At 35.4% G+C, this 21118-nt stretch overlaps 1 non-coding gene across 1 annotated transcript; it reads right to left on the bottom strand.

The window, feature by feature from the left end:
* Positions 1-19211: 19211 nt before the first annotated feature.
* LOC132489450 (U6 spliceosomal RNA) lies at positions 19212-19319 on the bottom strand. Its single transcript, XR_009531862.1, has one exon. It is a non-coding gene; the product is annotated as a U6 spliceosomal RNA (small nuclear RNA).
* Between the last annotated feature and the right edge of the window lie 1799 nt (positions 19320-21118).

Below are 21118 nucleotides of genomic sequence, written 5' to 3'. Positions count from 1 at the left end.
TACAAACAGATGAAGAGATACACCATGTTCTTGGATTGGAAGAATCAACATTGTGAAAATGACTCTACTACCCAAAGCAACCTACAGATTCAATGCAATCCCTATCAAACTATCAGTGGCATTTTACAAAGAACTAGAACAAAAAATTTCACAATTTTACGGAGACAAAAAAGATCCTGAATAGCCAAAGCAATCTTGAGGAAGGAAAACGGAGCTGGAGGAATCAGGCTCCCAGAGTTCAGACTATACTACAAAGCTACAGTAATCAAGACAGTATGGTACTTTCACAAAACCAGAAATACAGGTCAATGGAACAGGTTAGAAAGCCCAGAGATACACTCATGCACATATGGTCACCTTATCTTTGATAAAGGAGGCAAGAATATACAATGGAGAAAAGACAGCCTCTTCAATAAGTGGTGCTGGGAAAACTGGACAGCAACATATAAAAGAATGAAACTTGAACACTCCCTAACACTATACACAAAAATAAACTCAAAATGGCTTAAAGACCTAAACATAAGCCCAGGCACTGTAAAACTCTTAGAGGAAAACATCGGCAGAACACTCTATGACATAAATCACAGCAAGATCCTTTTAGACCCACCTCCCAGTGAAATGGAAATAAAAACAGAAATAAACAAATTGGACCTAATGAAACTTAAAATCTTTTGCACAGCAGAGAAGACCATAAATAAGATGAAGAGACAGCCCTCAGAATGGGAGAAAATGTTGGCAAATGAATCAACTGACAAAGGACTTATCTCCAAAATTTACAGGCAGCTCAGGCAGCTCAATATCAGAAAAACAAGCAACCCAATCCAAAAATGGACATAAGACCTAAATAGACATTTCTCCAAAGAAGATATACAGATTGCCAACAAACTCATGAAAGGAAGCTCAACATCACTAATCATTAGAGAAATGCAAATCAAAACTTCAATAAGGTATCAGCTCATACCAGTGAGAATGGCTATCATCAAAAAATCTACATACAATAAATGCTGGAGAGGGTGTGGAGAAAAGGGAGCCCTCTTGCACTATTGGTGGGAATGTAAATTGATACAGCCACTATGGAGAATATAGAGAGGTTCCTTAAAAAACTAAAAATAGAACTACCATATGACCCAGAAATCCCACTACTGGGAATATACCCTGAGAAATAATTCATAATTCCATAATTGAATTCCATAATTCAAAAAGAGTCATGTACCACAATGTTCACTGCAGCTCTATTTACAATAGCCAGGAGATGGAAGCAACCTAAGTGTCCATCATCGGATGAATGGGTAAAGAAGATGTAGCATATATATACAATGGAATATTACTTAGCCATAAAAAGAAATGAAATTGAGTTATTTGTACTGAGGTAGATGGTCCTCGCATCTGTCATACAGAGTGAAGTAAGTCAGAAAGAGAAATACAAATACTGTATGCTAATACATATATATGGAGTCTAAAAAGAAAAAAAGAAAAAAAATGGTTCTGAAGAACCTATGGTCAGGACAGGAATAAGGATGCAGACATAGAGAATGGACTTGAGGACATGGGGAGGGGGAAGGGTAAGCTGGGATGAGGTGAGAGAGTGGCATGGACATATATACACTACCAAATGTAAAATAGATAGCTAGTGGGAAGCAGCTGCATAGCACATGGTGATCAGTTTGGTGCTTTTTGACCATCTAGAGGGGTGGGATAGAGAGGGTGGGAGGGAGACACACAAGGGAGGGGATATGGTGATATATGTATACGTATAGCTGATTCATTTTGTTATACAGCAGAAACTTACACAACACTGTAAAGCAATTATACTCCAATAAAGTTGTTAAAAAAAAGTAGCCATGGAAAATAGATGTTACTCACAAATGAACACAAATATGAATAATGGCAGATACCATCAGAAACAGTGAAAGTCATAATAAAGTGTAGTGACATTTTATAATGCTGAAAGAAAAAAATTCCTTGAAGTATTTTATAGTCTGAAATCAATATTTCAAAAAGAAATATAAATCCCTTTCAGACATAAAAAACTAAAAGAATTCATTGCTAGAAGACTAGAACTAGAAAAATGTTAAATGAATTTCTTTGGGAAGACAGAAAATGATACCAGATGGATATTTGGCTCTATACAAGTAGATGAAGAGGATTAGAAGTGGTACATATATAGAAAAATATAAAATACTTTTTTCCTAATCTTAAAATTTTAAAAAATTATTCACTCTCTAAAGCAAGAATCAAAGTCATACAAATGAATATAATTCTATATATAAACATAAATATATATATATATATATATTTGTATAATCTATAACATTTGTTAAATTAAAATGCATGACAGCAATAACACAAAGGCCAACAGGGAAAATGGAAGAATATTTTTGCCAGTTTCACACTATATGTGAGGTGACATATTATTTGTAAGAAAACTCTGGTAAGTAAAAAAATGTATATTAAATGCCCTATGTAATCACTAAAAAAATTATAGTGAATAAAAAATCTATTATAGAAATAAAAGGAAATATTAAAATGCTCACTTAATACAAAGCAGTCAGAGAAAGAGAAAGGAAGAAAGAACCTATGGAGCAAATAGAAAACAACTCTAAAGATGATAGATTTAAACCAAACAATATTAATAACTATATTAAATGTAAATGTTCTAAACATCCAAATTAAAAGCAGATTGTCAAGTTGAATGTAAAAAGCACAACTGAACCATATGCTCTTTGCAATACACCTATTTAATTGTAGAAACAAGGTAGGTTAAAAACAAAAGAACTAGGGAATACCATGCCAGTACTAATCCAAAGAAAGGCTAAAGTGGCAATATCAATATTAAAGTAGATTTCAGAGCAACAAATATTACCAGGGGTCATTTTATAATGATAAGGGAGTAAAATCATCAAGATGACATAAAATTCCTAAATGTGTTTGCATCTAATAACAGAGATTCAAATTGCATAAAGCAAATACTGAAGAACCAAAAGGAGAAATAGAAATGCATAATTTTAGTTAGAGATTTAAATGTTCTTCTTTCAGTAATTAATAGAACTAGTTAACAGGAAATCAGTATAGATACAGCACACTTGAACAATATTATTACCTGACAATTATAGACTACTATACCCAACAACAGTATAATATACAATATTTTCAAGTACACACAGAACATTCACCAATGTAGACCATTTTCTGTGCCATAAAACAAGTCTCAATAGATTTAAAAGTACTGAAATCATATACAATATGTTTTCTGATCACAAAGTACTTGTTATCCAGTTAACAGAAAAACATTTATTTTTTAAATTTTTTTAGTTTTTAATTTTTTAACATCTTTATTGGAGTAAAATTGCTTTACAATGGTGTGTTAGTTTCTGCTGTATAACAAAGTGAATCAGCTATACATATACATATATACCTATATCTCCTCCCTCTTGCACCTCCCTCTCACCCTCCCTATCCCACCCCTCTAGGTGGTCACAAAGCACCGAGCTGATCTCCCTGTGCTATGTGGCTGCTTCCCACTAGTGATCTGTTTTACATTTGATAGTGTATATATGTCCATGCTACTCTCTCACTTCATCCCAGCTTACCCTTCCCACTCCCTGTGTCCTCAAGTCCAATCTCTATGTCTGCACCTTTATTCCTATCCTGCCCCTAGGTTCTTCAGAACCGAAAAACATTTTAAAATTCTCCCAATGTTAGGAATTTCAACAACACTTCTAAATAACCACTGAGTCAAAGAGAAAAATCACTAGGGAAAGTAGAAAATATTTTGAACAGAATGAAAACGAAAACACAATTATTAAAACTTGTGGGGTTCACCGAAAAACAGAAAATAGAAGCAAATTTATAGCATTAAATGTTCACAATAATTTTCAAAAGCCTTTTCTAAAAAAATTATTTATTATTTTTACCTGCACTGGGTCTCAGTTATGGCACATGGGATCTTTCCTTGTGGCGAGCGGGCTCTTTGTTGTGGCAGCACAGGCTTCTCTCTAGTTGTGGCATGTGGGCTTCTTTTTAGTTGTGGCATGAGGGTTTTCTCTCTCTAGTTGTGACATCCAGCCTCCAGAGGGCATGGGCTCTGTAGTTTATGGCATGCGAGCTCTCTAGTTGAGGCATGCAGGCTCAGTAGTTGTAGCGCACGGGCTTAGTTGCCCCACAACATGTGGGATCTTAGTTCCCCAACCAGGGATGGAACTCACATCCTTTGCATTGGAAGGCAAATTCTTTACCACTGAACCATCAGGGAAGCCCCTAAAATGTCTTGAATCAGTGATCTGAGTTCTACCTGAAGAAACAAGAAAAAGAAGAGCAAATTAAACCCAAGTAAGTAGAATAAAGGACATTTTAAAGGTGAGAGTAGAATACACCCTTGTCCATAGCAGCATTATTTACAATAGTTAAAAGGTGGAAACAACCCTAAGTGTCCACTGACAGATGAATGGATAAACAAGATGCTGTATATACATTCAGTGGAATATTATACAGCTTTAAAGAAAGGACATTCTGGCCTAGGCTATAACATGAATGAAACTTGAAGACATGCTAAGTGAAACAAGCCAGTCAAAAAAGGCAAACAGTGTATGATTCTACTTATATGAGATACGTAGGGTAGTCAAATTCATAGAGATGGAAAGTAGAATGATGGTGACCGGGGGAAGAGGGAATGGAGAATTGTTGTTTAGTGTGTATAGTTTCAGTTTTGCATGATAAAGAGCTCTGGTTATAATGGTAAATTTTAAGTTATGTATATTTTGCCACAATTAAAAATAACAATTGAAAGATAAGCACAGAAACAGAGAACAAAAAATATAGAGAAAAATAATGGAAACCAAAGCTTGGTTCTTTGAGAAGAGCAATGAAACAGTTAAACTCTGGTGCCCAGGCTTTCTCAACATCAGCACTACTGAAATGTGGGGCTGGAATATTCTTTGTTGTTGGGGATGTCCTGTGCATTGCAGGATAGTTAGCAGCATTCCTGGCCTGTACTTATTAGGTGCCAGCAACATTGACCCAGTTATGACAACCAAAAATGTCTTAAGACATTGCTAAATGCCCCCCAGAGAGGGTAAAATTACTCCTGATTGAGAACCTGGTACAGCTAACAGATAATAATAAAAAGAAAGAAGGTAAGAATTACCATTCTCAGTAATGAGAGAAGAGCCATCACTAGAAACATTAAAAGAATAGTTAAGAGTATGTTATGAATAACTCTAAACATAGGGTATAAATTAGACAAGTGAATTGAACAAATTCCTGAAAGATCAAATCTCAGTTCCTGAAAGAAGAAACAAATCTCAAGAAGAAACAAGTACCATGATTTCTCTTAAATTTATTAAAGAGATCAAATTCATATTTTAAATTTTCTCACAAATAAATCACCAGGCTTATATAGCTTTACTAGTAAAATCTACCAAACATTTAAAAAATAGTAATACCAACCTCTACAGATAATGGAAAGTCAAGGAGCACTTCTGACAAAGATGTTGGAAGAAAGCAGACCAGTATCTCTTATGAATATAAATGTAAAAATCCTTACCAAAACATTAGCAAACTGAATACAACAATGCATGAAAAGGATAGAACATCATAATCATGTAAAGTTTATCCCAGAAATGCAAGGTTGCTTCAACATTTGAAAATCAAACAAATTCATATTAACAGACTAAAAAACAAACAAACAAAAAAACCTATGTCATAGCTGTAGAAGAAACATTTGATGAAATTCAGGTTACCTTCTATTCCTAATTTGTTGACAGTTTTTAATCACTGATCATTTAAAAAATTAATCATATATAAAAATTAATTTGAAATAGATCATAGACATAAATGTAGCTGCTAAGATTATCAAATACCTAGAAAATAACACAGGAGAAAATCTTACTGATATTGACTTAGGCAATGATTTCTAAGATTAGGCCCCAAAAAATCACAATGAATTCCTCAAAATAGAAACATTTTGCTTTTTCAAAGACACTGGGTACTCTTATCACCCCCATTCAACATTGTTTTGGATATTTTAACTGTTACAGTAAATCAAGAAAAATAAAAAAATAAAAAGCATCTGTATTGGAAAGTCTAAGTAAAACTGCCTTTATATAACTTGATTGTTTATGTAGAAAATTTGATAGAATCTACAAAACTGCTGGAACTAATAAGTAGGCTAATCAAGGTTTCAGGATATAAGATCAACATACAAAATCATTGTATTTCTATATAACATCAATGAACAATTGAAAATTGTAATTAAAAAGAAATAGTATCTAGAATAGCATAAAAACTGTAAATACACAGGGAAAATCTTACAAAAGTTATTCTATGAAAATTAAAGGACTTAGAATAGTCACACAACTTTGAAAAAGAAAAAAATTGGGGGACTATTACTACTTGATTTCAAAACTTATTAAAAGGTTTCAGTAATCAAGAATATAGTATTGACATCAAGATAGAGAAATATGTTAATGGAACAGAATAGAGTCATGAAATAGACATATATATGACATACATGGGTAATTGATTTTGGACATGGATACAAAAACAATTAGAACAAAGAACTGTCTTTTCAAAAAATGGTGCTGTGATGATTGCCTATATGCAACCATATATGCAAAGAATGCACTTCCATGCATGCCTGACACAATATGCAAAAATGGATTTAAAACTGATCATGCACATAAATGTGAATCTAAAACAATAAAAATTCTAGAAAAAATAAAAGTCTGTGAATTTGGAATGGGCAGCACTTTTTAGATATACCACCAAAGCACAATCTGTTTTAAAAAAAAAAAGGGACTTAATCAAAATTTACAACTTTTGATCTTCAAAAGACTCTATTAAGAGAATAAAAAAAAGCCACAGACTGGGAGACAATATTTATAAATCACATATATCTGATAAAGAACTTGTATCTAGAATATGTAACGTGTTCTCAAAATCCAATAGTGAGAAAACAAACAACTAAACAAACAGGCAAATGATTTGAATAGACATTAAACCAAAGACTATGGATGGATTGCAATAAGTACATGAAAAGATCTTTGACATCTTTAATCAATCTTTATTCTGTTTTTTGTTTAAGCTATTTTATTAGGTACTTACAAATTTAGATTCAATACATCTTCCCAGCGGATTAAAACTTTTATACTTCTATTTTTTACTAATGGTTTTTTACTAATGATAAAATTCATTTGTTTGATATTAATACAGCTACACCAGCTTTCATTTTTAGTATATACATAAATATTCTATAGTTTTTCAACTTTTCTCTATATATCTTAGGAATCTTTTACATACAGCTGGATTTTTCAAAAAATCAAGTCGGAAAACCATGAGTTTGAGCAGGAAATTTCACTTCATTCTCATTTATTGTGATGAAATACTTGGTTTTATTTATGTCAGCTTACTTTGTGCTTTTTGTCAGGCTTTTCCTGTTTCCTTTTATATCTTCTTTGCCTTAGTTATAATTAATTAGATTCTTTGCTCATTCCATTTTTCCCCTTGTACTAGTTTGAAAATCTATTTCCAATTTTATCCTTTTAAAATTCTCACATCCATAATTAAGTCTAAATTAATATATTTATCCTCCTACTGATCAGTATAAGAAATTTAGAATATTTTAACATCAATCTTTTTTTCCTAGCCTGGGTGCTATTATTGTCCAGATATTTGGTTTCACCTTGTTGGCATTTTAAATTCCATCAATGTTTGTTTAGATATCCACATGTTAACTATTTTCTTTACATTTCCAACTTTGTATTATGAAAGTACTTAAAATGCAGAGTGGTTGAAAGTACAGCACAAAGAAAAAATAGTATATATACATTTTTTGATAAAATTTTTTTTGCTGAACCATCTGAAAGTAAGACACATATATCATGACAGACTTTATTCTATATAACCACAGAATCATTAGTACATTAAAAAAACTAACAATAATTCCATAATATCTAATATTTGGTACATATTCAAAATTTCTCAATTGCTCCCAAAATATATTAATAGCTTATATTTCACCTTAACTTTACTGCCTTATAATCAGGTTCACATTATATTTGGTTGTTAAATCTCTTTAGCTTTTTTAACGTAAAAATATCCCCCCCCCCTTTTTTTTTTAATGAATTGACACTTTAAAATCTAGTTGTCTTCTAAAAAGTCTCACTTTCTGGATTTGTCTGGTGTCTTTTTTCATAGAATTAGAGATGCTAAATGTAATCACATGATTAAGGTTCAGCGTCATTCTTGAAAGTTTTTTTTTTTTTTTTTGCAGTTACACAATAGGAAGGTATAATCCCGCCGCGCCCCACCCCTGCACTTTGAAAACACTTTTAAAATGCTTGCTTGCTCCCTTTGTAGCTGTGGAGATGTCTGGTAAGTCTTTTTTGTGTGTGTCCTTTTAAGGAGTCTGCTTTTAAGAACCTCCAGCTGACTTTAAGATCTTCTCTTTCTCTTTGGTGTTCTGCAATTTAACTATATTGTATCTAGATGTGGCGTCCTATTTATCTTGCATTGGGTTTCCTAAGCCTTACACTTTATATTTTTTCCATTTGAGGAAATCTAAACCATTATCCCTTTAAATATTGCCTCTCCTTCATTCTTTCTCTTAGCGTCCTCTGAATTCTATTCGGTTGTTTGTTGGGCTTTTTAACTCAATCTTTCACACCTTGAATCTCATTTTCCCACCCTTAAGTAGAAGCATGCTGAAACGTTTAAGGGAGAAACGTCATGATGTTTGCAGTTTACCTTAATATGTTTCAGCAAAAAAGTAGGTATATAAACTTACATATACACATACTAGTTTTTAGCTTTGTGCTACTCTCCCAACCATTCTATATTTAAAATATTTTCATGATAAAAAGTTGGAAATATAAAGAATGAGGATGAAATAAGGATGTTTTCAAATTAAAAAAAAAGTTTTTGGAATATAATTCTTCATTAAAGAAATATCTAAAATATTGCGCCTGATGTCTAAAAAGCAGCCCCCAAATGTACAGAGCTACCTGTCAGTTCACAAATAATTTCTTCATCTTACTGTGTGTGTTCATTAACTTTTCTACAGGGCTTTAAAAACTAAATTGTTATATATTTTATTCCCAGAAATTCTACTTTTTTCAAATCTGCTTATTAATTTTAATACTCTTTTACTCATTTCTTAATTCTCTTTTGCTTCTTCAGGTACATTTAACATATCTAATTACACCACTTCTGATAAGTATATACTTATCCTATGTCTGACAATTCTGGTGTCTGAAGTTTTTATAGATATGGTTTATCATTGTAGCTTTTTCTTTCTGCTTTCCCTTACTCAGGATGATTTTTTCATATGTTTGGTAATTTTTTTGTTTGGGAGCTTATACTTTGAGTGGATACTTTCTGTAATTTCTCTGAAACTTGGGTTGCATTTCTGCTGGGAGGATTTGTTTGTTTCTCTCAGGGACCTGGATTCATTCAGATGCAGGTCAACATTAAGTAGAACTTCTTTGCGAGGCTTTGAGCCCCAAATGAGTTGTGTGGCTTCTGTCTAGGGCTAGTTTATGATTATAGAAGCTCAGGAAAGGCTGTTTTTAAATTTAGATTTTTTTTTCCTTTGTAACTAGAACGTAGACTTGGGAAGGTAAGGATCCACAGAGGCCTTGATGGCAATGACTATGCTCACTTCTCTCCTTAGCCTCTGCTTTCTTTATATCTCCCTTTTCAATCATTACCTCAAGGGATTTCTCTCTTTTTAAATTAATTGCCCATTCATTTAAAAGTGTGTATGTGTGTGTGTGTGTGATGCAAAATTATTACCTACCTTGTGATCAGAGAATTTCAGAATCTCTAGTCTATCATATTGTCAGAGATAATAGTGTTCTACTAAGAGTTGTGTTATACTGTGTCCTTGGATTCATGTTGTGTTCTTATAGGGTACACAATTAGAATTCTTTTGTGACTATTTCTTTTAATGCAGTGTTGCTCTGGACTGAGGCTTAGGTATTGTTATCTAGCATATGGATGTTAACCCAGTTAATTGTGTCTTGTGTTTTTTTGTTTTTTGTTTTGCGGTATGTGGGCCTCTCACTGTTGTGGCCTCTCCCGTTGCGGAGCACAGGCTCCGGACACGCAGGCTCAGCGGCCATGGCTCATGGGCCCAGCCGCTCCGCAGCATGTGGGATCTTCCCGGACTGGGGCATGAACCCGTGTCCCCCTCATCGGCAGGCGGACTCCCAACCACTGCACCACCAGGGAAGCCCGTGCCTTGTGTTTTGATCATTGTTGTACTTGCCTTATCCTTCAGCAAGGAAGCAAGCTTCTGAGGACTCAGAATACATTTCACTCATGACTGTGTTTCCAGTGGTGTGCTGGTAAACTGGCTCCCTGAAAGTAAAAAGCCCAGATTTGTAGTGTTTGACAATTTCTGCAGGGTAAGTACTCCAACCACAGCCAATTTCAAATGACCAATGGACTAACAACTGGATCAAAATTTTCCAGAAATCTTAAGTATCAGCTCTTGCCAGCTTACAGAGCTGGTTCCAGCACACCACTGCCACAGATCTGCATATGGCATGTAACACAGAGGATGCTCAATAGATACTTGTTAAATTAAAGTGCAAAATGAGTTTTTAGTACCTTGTGCAGTGCTAAGAATAGTAAGTAATTCCTCTCATTTTTCAGATTTTCAAAGTAGCTACTCAAGTAAAACTCCCTGTCTATACCTCCTGTCATTCTATTTTTCAAGTTCAGGCAATGAAACAACTAAATGCCTTTGTTCTTTAATGTTTCCTTTTAATTTCCTATAAGTCTGTAAGATAAAATGACTAGAATAGGAATGATAGCTTCAACATGATGTGGAAAACAAAGTTTGTCATAAGTAAGTTCAATGTATTTAGTGCCTCTATAGGTAATAAAAAAATGAAGAATTGGCATCCAAAAGCAAATTTTCTGTGTTGCAAAAATGGAAGAAAAGAAAAACCCCAGGTCAGAGTGAATTCTTCACAGTGAGATAATTGGTTTTATGACTATACTATCCACAGCATTCCTAACTCATTTAATTGGCCCATTTAACTTGACTATTGAGTAAAAGGTATCCAGTACATCCTTAAAAGCATGTAAGTTTAGAGAAGGCAGAACTGCTTCCAGCTTTAGTGATAAAAACAGGCTTCATGAAAGAAGTAACATTTGAGTTGAGCCTCAAAAGATGTGAAAATTTATCCACGCCAAATTTGGAACAGTTTCAGGAATAGAGGAAACATCTAAAAAACCATAGCAACTGTCTGCATTTCCCTGAATTTACATGCATACCTGAGGACTGTAAATGCTATAACAATTTATACATTTATGGGCATGAAGGTGTCTTAAATTTGAAGGATAGATAACTTCCTCTTGAAAAAGGTGGGAAAAATTAAACTATGGGGCTTCCCTGGTGGCGCAGTGGTTGAGAGTCCGCCTGCCGATGCAGGGGACACGGGTTCGTGCCCCGGTCCAGGAAGATCCCACATGCCGCGGAGCGGCTGGACCCATGAGCCATGGCCGCTGAGCCTGCATGTCCAGAGCCTGTGCTCCGCAACGGGAGAGGCCACAACAGTGAGAGGCCAACGTACCGCAAAAAAAATAAATAAAAAATAAAAAATTAAACTATGAAAGTCTTTACTTCTCTCCTTTTTTTCAGTTAATTTAGGTTTTACATTCAAAGGGACCAAGAACTAATTGAACTGGGTCCCTCCACCAGCTGCCCTACCCACAAGTGGACCAGTAGAGCCCCAGGCCCAGGCCATGCCCACCAGCAGGCAACACCAATTCCAGACCCCCATGGCCCTGCTCACCAGCAGGTGGGCACCAGGACCAGGATCCTGCAGCCCCACAACCAGCTAACCTGTGACCTGGCCCCTCCTTTCAGCAGGTGGGCACCAGCACTGGGACACCCTGAGTTGTGCAGCCAGCCACCCGGGACCTGACTCTGCCTACCAGTGACTGGCAGCCTCCTTACTAGTCAGGGTCTGGCAGTGAACTGCATGAGGGTCCAGCCATGCCTACCAGCATCCCCACAATACTTGGCACCACCACAACAGAAGGGCCCATGCAACCCACATAGAGGGCACCCCTAAAGCATATAGCTCTGTTGACCAGAGAGGAGCACACTGTTGGGCCCCATAGGATATCTCATATACAAGGCCACTTCTCCAAGATTGGGAAACGTCACTGACCTACCTACTACATAGGCAAAAAAAGAGAATTCGGCAAAATGAGGCATCAGAGGAACCCCAGAAAAACAATTAAGCGAGGCGGAGATAAGCAATCTACCCAGTAAAGAGTTTAGAGCAGTGATCATAGAAATGCTCAAAGAACTTGAGGTAAGGATGAATGAACATTCTCTACATTTACGTCTTTACTCCTGTCCTGCCCCCTAGGTTCTTCAGAACCTTTTTTGTTTAGTTTCCATATATATGTGTTAGCATACAGTATTCGTTTTTCTCTCTCTGACTTACTTCACTCTGTATGACAGACTCTAGGTCCATCCACCTCACTACAAATAACTCAATTTCATTTCTTTTTATGGCTGAGCAATATTCCATTGTATATATGTGCCCTAACAAATGTCCAATAGATGGCAAGTGGGAAGCAGCCGCATAGCACAGGGAGATCAGCTCTGTGCTTTGTGACCACCTAGAGAGGTGGGAGGGAGACGAAAGAGGGAGGGGATATGGGGATATATGTATACGTATAGCTGATTTGCTTTGTTATACAGCAACAACTAACACAACAATGTAACGCAATTATACTCCAATAAAGATGTTAAAAATTTTTTTTAATAAAAAAAATAATTAAAAAAAAGAATGAATGAACACAGTGATAAGTTTAGCAAAGAGTTAGAATATAAAAGAAGAACCAGAGCTGAAGAATATAATAACTGAAGTGAAAAATGAACTAGAAGGAATCAACAGTAGATTAGATAACACAGAGGAATGAAAAGATGTTCAACATTGCTAATCATCAGAGAAATCCAAGTCAAAACCACAATGAGATATCACCTGACACCTGTCAGAAGTGTTACTATCAAAAACTTGTTATTAACAAATAATGTGTTGGCAAGATGTGGAGAAAAGGGACTGTTGATGGGAATGTAAATTGGCGCAGCCACTATGGAGAACGTTATGGAGATTCCTCAAAAATTACAAATAGAACTACCCTGCAATCCAGCAATTCCAACCCTGAGTATTTATTCAAAGAAAATGAAAACACTAATTAAAAAGATATATGCATCCCTTTGTTCATTGCAGCATTATGGGCAAAAGCCAAGATTTGGAAGCAACCTAAGTGCCCATAGATGGATGAATGGAAAAAGATGTGATACATATATGTATATGTGTGTATGTTATGTGTGTGCACGTGTGTTTGTGTGTGTGTGTATATACACCAATGAAATCTTGCCATTTCCAGCAACGTGGATGGACCTAGAGTACATAATGCTAAGTGAAATAAGTCAGACAGAGAAAGACAAATACTGTATGATTTCACTTTTATGTGGAATCAAAAAAATAAATGAACAAACACAATAAAACAAAAACAGAGAACAAAGAGGTGGTTGCCAGAGGGGAGGTGGGTTGGATGATGAGAGAAATAGGTGAAGGAGATTAAGAAGTACAGACCTCTGGTTACAAAATAAATGAGTAATTTTTATGAAGTGTACAGTGGGGAATATTCAATAATTATGTAATATCTTTGTGGCAAATGAAAACTAGACTTATTATGATCATTTTGAAATGTATAGAAACATCGAATAACTATATTATTGTGCACCAGGAACTAAATAGTGTTGTAGGTTAGTTAATTAATACTTCATTAATACTTCAATGACGAACAGACAAATTCATAGAAAAAGATCAGATTTGTGGTTACGAGAGGTGGGGAGTGGGGAGAGGAGAAATTGGATGAAGGTGGTCAAAAGGTACAAACTCTCTGTTATAACAAATAAGCACTAGGGATGTAATATAAAATATGACTAATATAATTAACACTGCTGTATGTTATATATAAAAGTTAAGAGTAAATCCTTAGAGTTCTCTCTTTTTCTATTTCTTTTATTTTGTATCTATATGAGATGATGGATGTTCACTAAACCTATTGTGGCAATCATTTATGACATATGTTAGTCAAATCATCATGCTATACACCTTAAACTTATGCAGTGCTGTATGTCAACTATATCTCAATAAACTGGAAGAAAAAAAACTTCAAAGGTTTTAGGGATAGGATTTGATAAGATTGATTCCAAAGTTTGCTTAGAACCTTATGGAATTTATTATATGTTTTGTAGGGGGAAGACATAGTTGAAAGTTGAGCAAAGATTTGACAGATTCTGAGTTTTTCAGGATGTCTAAGTTTCAATGTCAAACATTTTGAAAGTTTGTTGTAACCAATAATGATCTGTCATCTCCGTTGTCTGAAGCCAGAAAATTGGAACTTAAATTCCCCTTCCTCAACTGCCTCCAGTCAATCACAAATCTTATTCATCATACCTCATTAATATTTCCCAAATCCATCCACTGTCCTTCATCCCCTTTACTACTGAGGGCAATCTACCACCTGTCTTTACACAGAAACCTGTCAATGTGTCTTTTTACTTCTAGCTTTGTTTTCCCTCTTTACCAGTTATGATTAATTTTTGCTGCCTGTAATATAAAATACAAATCACGGCAACTTAAACAAAATAAAGGTGTATTTTTCTCTCAAACAAAGAATTCTTCAGTTAAGCCAACTTCTAGGGCTGGTATGGCAGCTCCATAAACAACAGAACTGACTCCCTCTGTTTCTCCTTTGCCATTCTCAGCATATACCTTCCATCTTCAAGGCTACCTTATGATAGATGGACATTATTGTTACTGCTATTACATCCACATTCCAGGTAGCAGCAAGAAGGAGGATGGCAAGGGCAAAATAGTTTGCCTTCTAAACAGTCCCCCTTTAAAAAGAACAGTGGGGAACCTGATGGGGAGTTATGGCAGAGGAATAAGAAGAATCAAGGGGACAGTGAAATGACCCACCAGAGTTGACTACTTTTAGCTCCATATTCCATAGTTTACATATAAATTTGATGGAAAGCTTCAGAGTAAAGATGTGAAACATTTTTTGCATGGCCATCAGAAGATAAATCCATATCATGAATTATCCAAGTAGAGTTTGAGATCAGTGGTGAGTCGTGAGGGCTGCCTGGCAGTCCTTGACCTGAACAAGGCCTGTGGGCTGGTTTCTTCACCTGAACATACTTGTCATACGTAAATGATAACTTTACTAATAATGTTAAATAAACCATTGAGATTTCTTATGGACCATATTATAGAAGCAATACCATTTTTCCTATTAATTCTGGTAAATTATGCTATCATAGAGTCCGGTCTTTGTTCAGGACTAAGGAGCTTATGGAAGATAGGTTCCTGCCACCCTCTGAAATCCGGGGCCAGTGTCAGGACCAAGGATAGAGAACAGTGAGTGTGGAGCGTCCCGCTGTGGACTGTGAAGGCATCACATCCTGCAGGACCTATTGTTAATAGGGGAAGCATTATGGGTTTCTTCCCTAGAGCCACTTAATATTTGAGTTTTAGGTAAATATTTCTACTGAAGAAGATAAAGGGAAAAGAAATGGCTCTAGCCATTGAAAGGGTGGAAGTAGAATGATATGGGATTTAAAAACCCACTAACATGACAGAAAGGCAGTGGAGCTGGGCATTCCTTGTTTCAGTGCCAAGCCCTGTGTCTGGCAAAAAGTAAAAGTTCAAAACATAATTATTGACTTGGAGAAATGAATGGTTTTTGTAGTACCAATTAGATGTTTTAATGAATGAATCACATAATCTTTCTCCTGATGAAATGTCCCTAACCCAGGAAGTTTGGGAGTCCTGTGTCATCTAACAAGACCCAACTATGCCTGATTTCATACCTTGTCCCTTTTTTTTTTGTATTATTGAGATGCAGTCGACATATAGCATTACATTCTTTTCAGGTGTACACAGAATGATTCAATATTTGTATACCTTAAGAAATTATAACCACAGTAAGTCTAGTTAATATCAATCACCATACATAGTTGCAAATTATTTTCTAGTGATGAGGGCTTTTAAGATCTACAGTCTCAGCAACTTTCAAATATGCTGTATGGTATTATTCACTATAGTCACCATTATGTGCTTTATATCCCCATGAATTATTTATTTTATAACTGGACATTTGTACCTTTTGACTCCTTTAAATTTTTCACCCACCCTACATGCCACCCCTGGCAACCACCAATCTGTTCTCTGAATCTATGAGCTTGGCTCTTTTGTTTCTGTATATTCCTTATATAAATGAGATCATATGGTATTTGTCTTTGACTGCTTTCACCTAGCATAATACACTTGAGGTCTATCCATATTGTCAGGATTTCCTTCTTTTTTTTTTTTTTACATCTTTATTGGAGTATAATTGCTTTACAATGGTGTGTTAGTTTCTGCTTTATAACAAAGTGAATCAGTTATACATATACATATGTTCCCATATCTCTTCCCTCTTGCATCTCCCTCCCTCCCACCCTCCCTATCCCACCCCTCTAGGTGGTCACAAAGCACTGAGCTGATCTCCCTGTGCTATGCGACTGCTTCCCACTAGCTATCTATTTTATGTTTGGTAGTGTATATATGTCCATGCCACTCTCTCGCTTTGTCGCAGCTTACCCTTCCCCCTCCCCATATCCTCAAGTCTATTCTCTAGTAGGTCTGTGTCTTTATTCCTGTCTTACCCCTAGGTTCTTCATGACATTTTTTCCCTTAAATTCCATATATATGTGTTAGCATACGGAATTTGTCTTTCTCTTTCTGACTTACTTCACTCTGTATGACAGACTCTAGTCCATCCACCTCATTACAAATAGCTCAGTTTCGTTTCTTTTTATGGCTGAGTAATATTCCATTGTCTATATGTGCCACTTCTTCTTTATCCATTCATCCGATGATGGACACTTAGGTTGTTTCCATCTCCTGGCTATTGTAAATAGGGCTGCAATGAACATTTTGGTACATGACTCTTTTTGAATTATGGTTCTCTCAGGGTATATGCCCAGTAATGGGATTGCTGGGTCATATGGTAGTTCTATTTTTAGTTTTTTAAGGAACCTCCATACTGTTCTCCATAGTGGTTGTACCAAATCACATTCCCACCAGCAGTTCAAGAGTGTTCCCTTTTCTCCACACCCTCTCCAGCATTTATTTTTTCTAGATTTTTTGATGATGGCCATTGTGACTGGTGTGAGATGATATCTCATTGTAATTTTGATTTGCATTTCTCTAATGATTAATGATGTTCAGAATTCTTTCATGTGTTTGTTGGCAGTCCTTATATCTTCTTTGGAGAAATGTCTATTTAGGTCTTCTGCCCATTTTTGGATTGGGTTGTTTGTTTGTTTTTTTTTGTTATTGAGCAGCATGAGCTGCTTGTAAGTTTTGGAGATTAATCCTTTGTCAGTTGCTTCATTTGCAAGTATTCTCTCCCATTCTGAGGTTTGTCTTTCGGTCTTGTTTATGGTTTCCTTTGCTGGGCAAAAGCTTTGAAGTTTCATTAGGTCCCATTTTTTTTTTTTATTTCCATTTCTCTAGGAGGTGGGTCAAAAAGGATCTTGCTGTGATTTTTGTCATAGAGTGTTCTGCCTATGTTTTCCTCTAAGGGTTTGATAGTTTCTGGCCTTACATTTAGGTCTTTAATCCATTTTGAGCTTATTTTTGTGTGTGGTGTTAGGGAGTGATCTAATCTCATACTTTTACATGTACCTGTCCACTTTTCCTAGCACCACTTATTGAAGAGGCTGTCATTTCTCCACTGTACATTCCTGCCTCCTTTATCAAAGATAAGGTGACTGTATGTGCGTGGGTTTATCTCTGGGCTTTCTATCCTGTTCCATTGATCTGTATTTCTGTTTTTGTGCCAGTACCATACTGTCTTGATTACTGTAGCTTTATAGTATAGTCTGAAGTCAGGGAGCCTGATTCCTCCAGCTCCGTTTTTTGTTCAAAATATTGGTTTGGCTATTTGGGGTCTTTGGTGTTTCCATACAAATTGTGAAATTTTTTGTTCTAGTTCTGTGAAAAATGCCAGTGGTAGTTTGATAGGGATTGCATTGAATCCATAGATTGCTTTGGGTAGTAGAGTCATTTTCACAATGTTGATTCTTCCAATCCAAGAACATGGTATATCTCTCCATCTATTTGTGTCATCTTTAATTTCTTTCATCAGTGTCTTATAATTTTCTGCATACAGGTCTTTTGTCTCCTTAGGTAGGTTTATTCCTAGGTATTTTATTCTTTTTGTTGCAATGGTAAATGGGAGTGTTTTCTTGATTTCACTTTCAGATTTTTCATCATTAGTGTATAGAAATGCCAGAGATTTCTGTGCATTAATTTTGTATCCTGCTACTTTACCAAATTCATTGATTAGCTCTAGCAGTTTTCTGGTAGCATCTTTAGGATTCTCTATGTATAGTATCATGTCATCTGCAAACAGTGACAGCTTTACTTCTTCTTTTCCGATTTGGATTCCTTTTATTTCTTTTTCTTCTCTGATTGCTGTGGCTAAAACTTCCCAAAATATGTTGAATAAGAGTGGTGAGAGTGGGCAACCTTGTCTTGTACCTGATCTTAGTGGAAATGGTTTCAGTTTTTCACCATTGAGGATGATGTTGGCTGTGGGTTTGTCATATGTGGCCTTTATTATGTTGAGGAAAATTCCCTCTATGCTTACTTTCTGCAGGGTTTTTATCATAAATGGGTGTTGAATTTTGTCGAAAGCTTTCTCTGCATCTATTGAGATGATCATATGTTTTTTCTCCTTCAACTTGTTAATATGGTGTATCACGTTGATTGATTTGTGTATATTGAAGAATCCTTGCATTCCTGGGATAAACCCCACTTGATCATGGTGTATGATCCTTTTAATGTGCTGTTGGATTCTGTTTGCTAGTATTTTGTTGAGGATTTTTGCATCTATGTTCATCAGTGATATTGGCCTGTAGTTTTCTTTCTTTGTGACATCCTTGTCTGGTTTTGGTATCAGGGTGATGATGGCCTTGTAGAATGATGTTGGGAGTGTTTCTCCCCGTGCTATATTTTGGAAGAGTTTGAGAGGGATAGGTGTTAGCTCTTCTCTAAATGTTTGATAGAATTCGCCTGTGAAGCCATCTGGTCCTGGGCTTTTGTTTGTTGGAAGATTTAAAAAATATGGAAGGCTTCACGAATTTGCATGTCATCCTTGCACAGGGGCCATGCTAATCTTCTCTGTATCGTTCTAATTTTTAGTATATGTGCTGCTGAAGCGAATACAGGATTTCCTTCTTTTTATGGATAAATAATATTTCAGTATAGATACACCACAACTTCTTTGTTTTATATCTTTGCATATTTTTATTATATAAATTTCATGTGTACAGCATTATGATTCAACATCTGTATACACTACAAAATGATCCCCACCATAAGTCTAGTTATCATCCATCACTATACAGTTGATCCTGTTCACCCATTTTGCCTACCTCCAACCACCTGACACTTTGGTAACAATTACTAATCTGATCTTTGTATCTATGAGTTTGTTTTTGTTTTCAAGATTTCACATATGAGTGAAATCATATGGTATTTGTCTTTCTCCATCTGACTTATTTCACTTATCAAAATATCTCCGAAGTCCATCCATGTTGTTGCAGATGGCAGAATTTCATTTTTGTTTTATGGCTGAGTAGTTTTTATTTATATATATCTATATCTATTACACCTTTAACCACTCAGTCACCTCTGGACACTTAGGTTGTTTCTATATCTTGGTTATTGTAAACAATGTTGCAATGAACATAGGGTTCATATATCTTTTTGAATTAGCATTTTAGTGTTTTTTGGATAAATACCCAGAAGTGGAATAACTGGGTCATATGGTAGTTCTACTGTTAATTTTTGAGGAATCTCCATACTAAGAAAATATTTTATGATTTATATCTGAGAATGTTTTGCCTGTCTTCTCTTCAGGAATTTTATGGTGTCATGTCTTATATTTATGTCTTTCTATAATTGTGAGTTTATTTTTGTATAGGGTATGAGGCAGTGTTCTACTTTCAATGAATTACATGTAACTGTCAAGCTTTCCCAACACCATTTGTTGAAGAGGCTGTCTTTTCTCCATTGTATATTCTTGCTTCTTTGTCAAAGATTAATTGGCCGTAGGTGTGTGAGTTTATTTCTGGGCTTTCTATTCTGTTCCATTGATCTATATGTGTGGGTTCTTGTGCTAATACCACACTGTTTTGATTACTATAGCTATGTTGTACTGTCTGAAATCTGGAAGGGTTATGCCTCCAGCTTTGTTCTTTTTCCTCAGGATTGCTTTGGAAATTCTGTGTCATTTGTGGTTCCATATAAATTTTAGGATTATTTTTCTATTTCTGTGGGAAAATGTCATGGATATTTTGATAAGAGTTGCATTAAATCTGTAGATTGCTTTGGATAGTATGACCTTTTTAACAATATTAATTCCTCCAATCCAAGAGCATGGAATATCTTTCCATTTCTTTGAATCATCTTCTGTTTCTCTTATCAATGTTTATATTCTTCAGGGTATAGGTCTTTCACCACCTTGGTTAAATTTATTCTTAGTTTTTTTTCTTTTTTTTGAGGCAATTTTAAATGGGATTTTTTTTTACTTCCTCTTTCTGATATTTCATTGTTAATGTAAAGAAATCTATAGGTTTCTGTATGTTAATCTTGTATCCTGCTATCTTTGTGAATTCATTTTATTCTAATAGTTTTTGTGTGGAGTCTTTAGGGTTTTCTACATAGAGTATCATGTCATCTGCATAAAATGATCATTTTACGTCTTCACTTCCAATTTGGATACATTTTATTTATTTTCCTTGTCTGATTGCTGTGGCTAGGATTTCTAATACTGTGTTGAATAGAAATGGTGAGAGTGGGTATCCTTGTCTTGTTCCAGATTTTAGTGGAAAGGCTTTCAGCTTTTCACCATTGAGTATTATGTTGGCTATGGGTTTGTCATAAATGGCTTTTATTGTGTTGAGATATGTTCCCTCTATACTGACTTTGGTGAGAGTTTTATCAAGAGTGGATGTTGAATT

Source organism: Mesoplodon densirostris, chromosome 4 (genome assembly GCF_025265405.1).
Source record: "Mesoplodon densirostris isolate mMesDen1 chromosome 4, mMesDen1 primary haplotype, whole genome shotgun sequence".
NCBI lineage: Eukaryota > Metazoa > Chordata > Mammalia > Artiodactyla > Ziphiidae > Mesoplodon > Mesoplodon densirostris.
The sequence above is the reverse complement of the archived record's forward strand: the minus strand, read 5'-3'. Positions and strand labels throughout refer to the sequence as shown.